The sequence below is a fragment of the Dendrobates tinctorius genome, unplaced genomic scaffold, assembly GCF_039654945.1.
Source record: "Dendrobates tinctorius isolate UK_male_01 unplaced genomic scaffold, ASM3965494v1 ptg000158l, whole genome shotgun sequence".
Lineage (NCBI taxonomy): Eukaryota > Metazoa > Chordata > Amphibia > Anura > Dendrobatidae > Dendrobates > Dendrobates tinctorius.
In genome coordinates, this window is record NW_027361825.1 from 33,284,149 (window position 1) to 33,291,690 (window position 7,542).

Consider the following 7,542-nt stretch of genomic DNA (forward strand, 5'->3'; position numbering starts at 1 on the left):
TGAAATAAACTTTTTTATGGTATTCTAATTTAGTGAGAAGCACTTGTAGAGAGATAGATATATAGATAGATAGCTTACTGTACATGTATTTAATTATTAAAAGATTATTTTTCTGAAAAAAATGATGTGGACTACCACGTAATTTTCTTAACGAGCAGAGGGAAAGCCAATGGCTATGGGCAGATGTTTATAGTCCTTGAAGGGGGTAATACCCATGGAGCTTCCCATGCTATTAATATCAGCTATTAATATCAGCTGTGTACTTAGCCTTTACTGGTTGGGGGACCTCCCCCAAAAAATGACGTAGGGTCCCCTTATACATTGTAACTAGCAAAGGCTAGGCAGATAGCTGCAAGGTGATACTAATATCCTAGGAAGGGGCCATGGATACTTGCCCCCCAAGCTAAAAACATCCGCTTTCAGCCACCCCAGAAAAGTTGCATCTATAAGATGTGCCAACTTTGTCACTTAGCCTCGTTTTTCCAATTTGCCCTGATGCAGTGGCAAGTGGGGTAATAGTCGGGGTGTTGAAGTCACCTTCGTATTGTCAGGAGACATCAAACCTAGAGGTTAGTAATGGAGAGGCATCAATACTAACCACATAGTCATATTGTATAAAAACACACACACACAGAATAAAGTCCTTTAATTGAAGGAATGATGCAGACTCATTTAATAAATCTTAATTAAACCATACTTACTGCATTGTCCATTCCAGCGATGCCATTGTACCCTGCAAGATAATTAAAATAACAAACAACAGTATTCCTCACCTGTCCTCTGAGAAGATGATAATCCATTTGTGCCATGACGGGTCTAGGTCTGCTACATCTAAATGGCAGGTCACATGGTTGCGTGATGCAACACTACTGCCTGACATCTAGCAGAGACACTGAGCAGCGTCTGCTACTGCTGCTCTGTTTCTCAAGGTAAACTACTATAACCCATCAGTCGTCACTGTGAGCATGAGAAAGTTTTCACACTTGCGGTGCTGTCAGAAAGGTCCTAGGAGTTCACAGCCAATGAAATAGGCTGACAGGTCATTGAGGGATCAGTGACCTGTCAGAAGCCATATAGATGAATATGTAATCACAAAAAGGTCCTTAATATCTTATAACCCCTAAAACATTGGGGTATTTGTATCTTTCAAAAACAACACTATTCACAAGAAAGTTACCTAAATAAATTATCTGGTAGCAAAAAGAGTACTTGATAATTTTTTTTTATTGAAAATCAATGTAAAAACCAGTACTTAAAAAAGAGAAAATAGTACTGAAAATGCAAAAGCAGAGACATACTGCCATAGAGTACCACTAGTTCAAATAAAGTAAAAAAAAAAAAAATTGTAAAAATATTTCTTTTTAAAAAAATAATACAAAAATCAATATTTATTCTATCACTAAAAAAATATTTGAATGAAAAAAAAAACCTAAACAATAAAAGGACATACTGTATATTTGGTATCGCCACGTCCATAATGACCCGACCTTTAAAACTGTCCCACTAGTTAACCCCTTTAGTGAACACATAAAAAAAGGCAAAAAACAATGCTTTATCATCATACCGCCGAACAAAGAGTAGAATAACATGCGATCAGAAAAACGGATATATATAAACATGGTACCGCTGTAAACGTTATCTTGTCCCTCAAAAAATGAGCCACCACACAGAGTCATCAGCTAAAAAATAAAAAAGTTAGAGCTGTCAGAATAAACTGATGCAAAAACAATTATTTTTTCTATAAAATAGTTTTTATTATATAAAAGCACCAAAACATGAAAAAATATAAATGAGGTATCGCTGTAATCGTACTGACCTGAAGAATAAATCTGCCTTATCAATTTTACCACACACGGAACAATATAAACGCCCCCTCAAAAGAAATTCATGAGTTGCTGGTTTTTGATTATTCTGTCTCCCAAAAATCGGAATAGAAAGTGATAAAAAATATCATATGCCCGAAAATTATACCAATGAAAATGTCAGCTCATCCCACAAAAAAGCCCTCACATGACTCAGTGGGCCAAAATATGGATAAATTATAGCTCTCAAAATGTGGTGATGCAAAAGCTATTTTTTGCAATAAAAAGCATTTTTTATTGTGTGACAGCAGCCAAACATAAAAAACCACTATAAGGCCTCTTTCACATGTCCTGATATTTCCGGTACCGGAGATGCCAGTGTCCATGTGTGTAATACTTGCGGTACACATGTGGCATGTGTGTGCTGCATCACGGGCACCAGGGAAGAAGTGTTGCAGTAAATGTTGTGCCCTGGCTGAACACAGCTCTCATCATTCTCCCCTGCTCTGCCGGCGATCGGTGCAAGCAGGGCTTGACGGCTTCTTCCGGGAGGAAATGGCAGGCACATGCACAGTGTGCCTGACAAGATCTGCCATCCGTTACCTGGCAACAATAGAAGATTTTTTCCTATTGGTAAATTTTGATCACTGTGATAGACCCTATCACAGTGATCAAAATAAAAAAAATAGTAAATCAAACCCCCCTTTATCATCTCCTTAGTTATATAAAAATAATAAAATAAAAATGTATTTATTTCCATTTTCCCAGTAGGGTTAGAGTGCGAGCAGGGCTTGACGGCTTCTTCCGGGAGGAAATGGCAGGCACATGCACAGTGTGCCTGCCAAGATCTGCCATCCATCACCTGGCAACAATAGAAGATTTTTTCCTATTGGTAAATTTTGATAAAATAAAAATGTATTTATTTCCATTTTCCCAGTAGGGTTAGAGTTGGGCTAAAGTGAGTTGGGCTAAAGTTAGGGTTAGGGTTGGGGCTAAAGTTAGGGTTGGGGCTAAAGTTAGGGTTAAGGTTAGGGTTGGGGCTAAAGTTAGGGTTGGGACAAAAGTTAGGATTAGGTTTGGAGATAAAATTAGGGTTAGGGTGGGGCTAGAGTTGGGGTTGGGGTTTGTATTGCATTTACGGTTGGGATTAGGCTTAGGGTTGGGATTAGGGTTATGGGTGTGTTAGGGTTAGGTTTGTAACATAGTAACATAGTAAAATAGTTATTAAGGTTGAAGGAAGACTTTAAGTCCATCTAGTTCAACCCATATCCTATCCTAACTTGCCCTAACATGTTGATCCAGAGGGAGGCAAAAAAAAACCATGTGGCAAACAGTAAGCTTCACATTGGGGAAGGTTTATGGTTAGGGTTGGAATTAGGGTTAGGGGAGTGTTAGGGTTGGAGTTAGAATTGGGTGGTTTCCACTGTTTAGGCACATTAGGGGATCTCCAAACACGACATGGCGTCCAATCTCAATTCCAGCCAATTTTGCATTGAAAAAGTCGAATGGTGCTCCTTCCCTTCCGGGCTCTGCTGTGCGCCCAAACAGTGATTTACTCCTACATATGGGGTATTGGCATACTCAGGACAAATTGTAAATCAACTTTTGGGGTCCAATTTCTCCTGTTACAATTGGGAAAATAAATAATTGGGGGCCAAAAGATTATTTTTGTGAAAAAATATAATAGTATATGATTTTTTATTTTTACAGCTCTACATTATATACTTCTGTGAAGCATTTGGGGGTTCAAAGTGCTCACCACACATCTAGATACGTTCCTTAGGGGGTCTACTTTCCAAAATGGTGTCACTTGTCGGCAGTTTTCACTGTTTAGGCACATCAGGGGCTCTCCAAATGCAACATTGCGTCCGATCTCAATTACAGCCAATTTTGCATTGAAAAGTCAAAAGGCGCTCCTTCCCTTCCGAGCTCTGCCATGCATCCAAACAGTGGTTTACCTGCATATATGGGGTGTCAGCATACTCAAGACAAATTGTACAACAACTTTTGGGGTCTAGTTTCTCCTGTTACCCTTGGTAAAATAAAAATGGGATCTGAATTAAATTTTTTGTGAAAAAAAGTTAAATGTTCATTTTTTTTAAAACATTCCAAAAATTCCTGTGAAGCACCTGAAGGGCTAATAAACTTCTTGAATGTGGTTTTGAGCACCTTCAGGGGTGCAGTTTTTAGAATGATGTCACTTTTGGGTATTTTCTATCATATAGACCCCTCAAAGTGACTTCACATGTGATGTAGTCCCTAGAAATTTTTTTGTTAACCCTTATATCTTCCTAACAAAAAAAGTGTTGATTCAAAAATTGTGCTGACTTAAAGTAGACATGTGGGAAATGTTACTTACTAAGTATTTTATGTGATATATCTCTGTGATTTAAGGGCATGAAAATTCAAAGTTGGAAAATTGCAAAATTTTCAAAATTTTCGCAAAATTTCTGTTATTTTTCACAAATAAATGCAAGTCATATCAAAGAAATTTTACCACTATCATGAAGTACAATATGTCATGAGAAAACAATGTCAGAATCACCAGGATCCATGGAAACATTCCAGAGTTATTACCTCATAAAAGGACAGTGGTCAGAATAGTAAAAAATTGGCCTGGTCAATAACATTCCAACCACCCTTGGGGGTAAAGGGATTAAGGCTATGTGCACATATGCAAAGTTTTACAGTACAAGCAAATTAAATGAGATCCCAAAATTCTCATGCAGTTGTTGCTTATTTTTTCCTTACAGATCTGCAGCAGATTAAAATCTGCATAATGTCAATCTTTTATGAGTGGAGAAAATACGCAACAAAAGCATGTTAAAAACGTGGAAAAATAATGTATTTCATGTAGTGTTCTTTCTGCCAACACATTAGGACATGCAGCAGAATTTTGTCCTGGAAATCCTGAATCTGTGCACACGGCCTTAGTTCCAGTCTGTATCCCCGCATTCAATATATGTACAGTACTTGATAGCATCATGATGAATTTGAGGGTGGGAGAAAACATTTTCAGGTACCTAGCATCCTCCGCCACCTCCCTATTCATTACAAGTTCCTGATAGCACCATAATGAATTGTGGGATGAGGGAAGATGCTATCAGGGACTTAGCACCATCCTTCACTACCCATTTCATTTTACATCCATTTTGAACGTTTTCCCTCTCCCCCTGTTCATAAGTCCATTTTAAGTCCCCCTTACTCTCATCCAATCCCCTACTTCCCTCATTGTCATCTACCCCATGTCCCTCAATGTCCTTTCCACCACATCCATCAGTGTTCTCTCACCACCTCCATCTTTGTTCTCTTCCCCACCTCATCATTGTCTTCTCCCCCACATCCCATCATTGTCCTCTCCCTGCATCCATTATTGTGCTGTCCTCTCCTCCACATTCATAATTATCCTTTCCCCCTCATCCATAATTGTCTTGTCCTCTCCCCTACCCCTATCATTGCCCTGTCCTCTCTTCCACCCACAGCATTGTCCTCTCCTTCACATCCATCATTGTCCTGTCCCCCACATCCATCATTGTCCTGTCTTCTCCCCCACCCTCATAATTTTTCTGTTCTCTTCTCCATATCCATCATTGTACTGTCCTCTCCCTCAACCCATCATTGTCATCTCCCCCACCTCCATCATTGTCATCTCCCCCACATTCATCAATGTCCTGTTCTCTCCCCACGCCATCATTGTCCTCTGCCCCAACCGCCATCATTGTTATCTCCCCTCCCCCACATCCATCATTGTCTTGTCCTCTCCTCCACCCCCATCATTGTCATCTCCCCAGTGTATTAAGAAAAAAACACTCACCTCTCCATCCATTCCCCCTAGACATCGCTGATCCTTCTTTCTAAATGACACAGACGCACTGCATGCTGATGTCATCAAGCTGCATGCTCGCCTGTATCACTGACAAAGTGCCGGGCAAGAAGCTGAGGATATGTTCCTGCGGTTCTGTTGCCATATTCCCCTGTAGCCAGCGGAGTTACAGAAATGCTCTCTGCCTGGCACGCCACATTTAATGAAGGCAATCTGACCATGGTCCCCTTGGGAGCCTTGTGCTTTGAGCAACAGGCCAGATTGACCTCATTATTACCTCCTTGAAAGGGCACCCATCCACTTCAAGGTCCCGATGCAGCTGCACTGGTGGTAAGTCCACCCCTGTCTGAGCTAGTGAATAGAGATTAGAGGCTATGATGTCTCCCATACACACCACACATAGACATGAGGGATTCCTGCTCTCTTGTCTCTATGTAGTATATCTGCAACAGCCCTGGTATGGTGCCATTCCGTTCACTATTATCCACTCCCACGCAGTGTCCACATCCGATTGAAAAACCATAGACAACAGGTCTTGGGGATAACAGCTGCTTTACATCAGCAGAACGGGGAGATATAACATGGAAGGAGTAGTTTACAGTTCATGTGGGGAATCCATGGCCAATACAGTTCAGGATTGGAATCTGACATAGAATTGAGGTTCTGGAGCTTTAAGACCCTGTATTAGTTAGAAGCAGTACTTGCAGGTAATTATAAGAGAGTTAAAATTCTCTTGGTGGCATAAAAGCAGAAGAGGGAATATTTGGCAATATGTACAGACCTGACATCCCGTATTCATTTTCTCAGCTGGTCATGGTACGTGCAGAAATATACTTGAAGTAAATAACGGATAATTTGCGGTGAGGCGGGGGACCCTCAATTTCCTCAACACACAGAGCAATAGGTTCTTCTGTACATATTTAGTGCGACCTAATGCTGTAGAAACACGCCTTAATCCAGACAGCAGGGATCCAGGGTTAAAATAAAGGTTAAAAGTCTTCAGCCATCTTGGCTGTTGAAGTCAGGTGAAGATCCAAGGCATTAGGCCTGGCTGTAAGTCTTGAGATGAAGAGAAGGTTGAACCTCCAGGCTTGGAGCCTGGAGGGGGTCGGGAGACCCCTCACATGAGGTCTGCTCTGGGTCACATCTTGAACCAGGCTCCTCAGGGAACCTTCCAGAACCCTGTCTTGTCTCCACAGAGACTTGAGGTAGCTCCTCCCATTGAACCTTGGTGACAGGGTTACTGACCAATAGGATAACTCTAAATTCTTGTGTCAGACTTCACATTGTGAGAATAATATATAAATCATGAATATATGAGATTAGTGAGTAATGGATTCATTTAAACCATTTAGCAGTAAAAGTATAACTTAGGGGTGAGTTGAGGTGTACAAAAGCTACTCAGGGTCCAGGGTTACTTAAAGGGACATACCCAGTCTGGACCGGGTCACTACATATGTAGTAACAGCAGCATGGATGACATTGTACACAGGTACTGAGCAGTGTAGCTGTGAATGAGTGGGAAAAAAACTTGATGAGCGGCTGCAGGGGTCACTTTATGTACGTGCCTCTCTCTCTCTTTCTTCTACACCTCCCGCCTCTCCATAAACTTTTATGTGAGCTGGCAGTTTATGTTTATTAGCCACAAAATAGATTCTAGCTGCTTTTTATAGGTAATGAAGGGTTCAAGAGATAGGAGGCAGTAAAAAGTGACTCATAGGCCCAGAAAGTAGCTTATTTCTCTGATAAGATATCTTGCAGCAATTTAAATTATTGAGTTAATATTATTTATAGTTACTTGTATTATTGAGTTATGCAAAGTGTCTTGAAACAACAGTGGCCCCTTAAATCTAATGTTGACCAGTGGCCAATTTCTTTCTCAACCCTGCTGATTATGCAATCTATTAAGAATCCTGG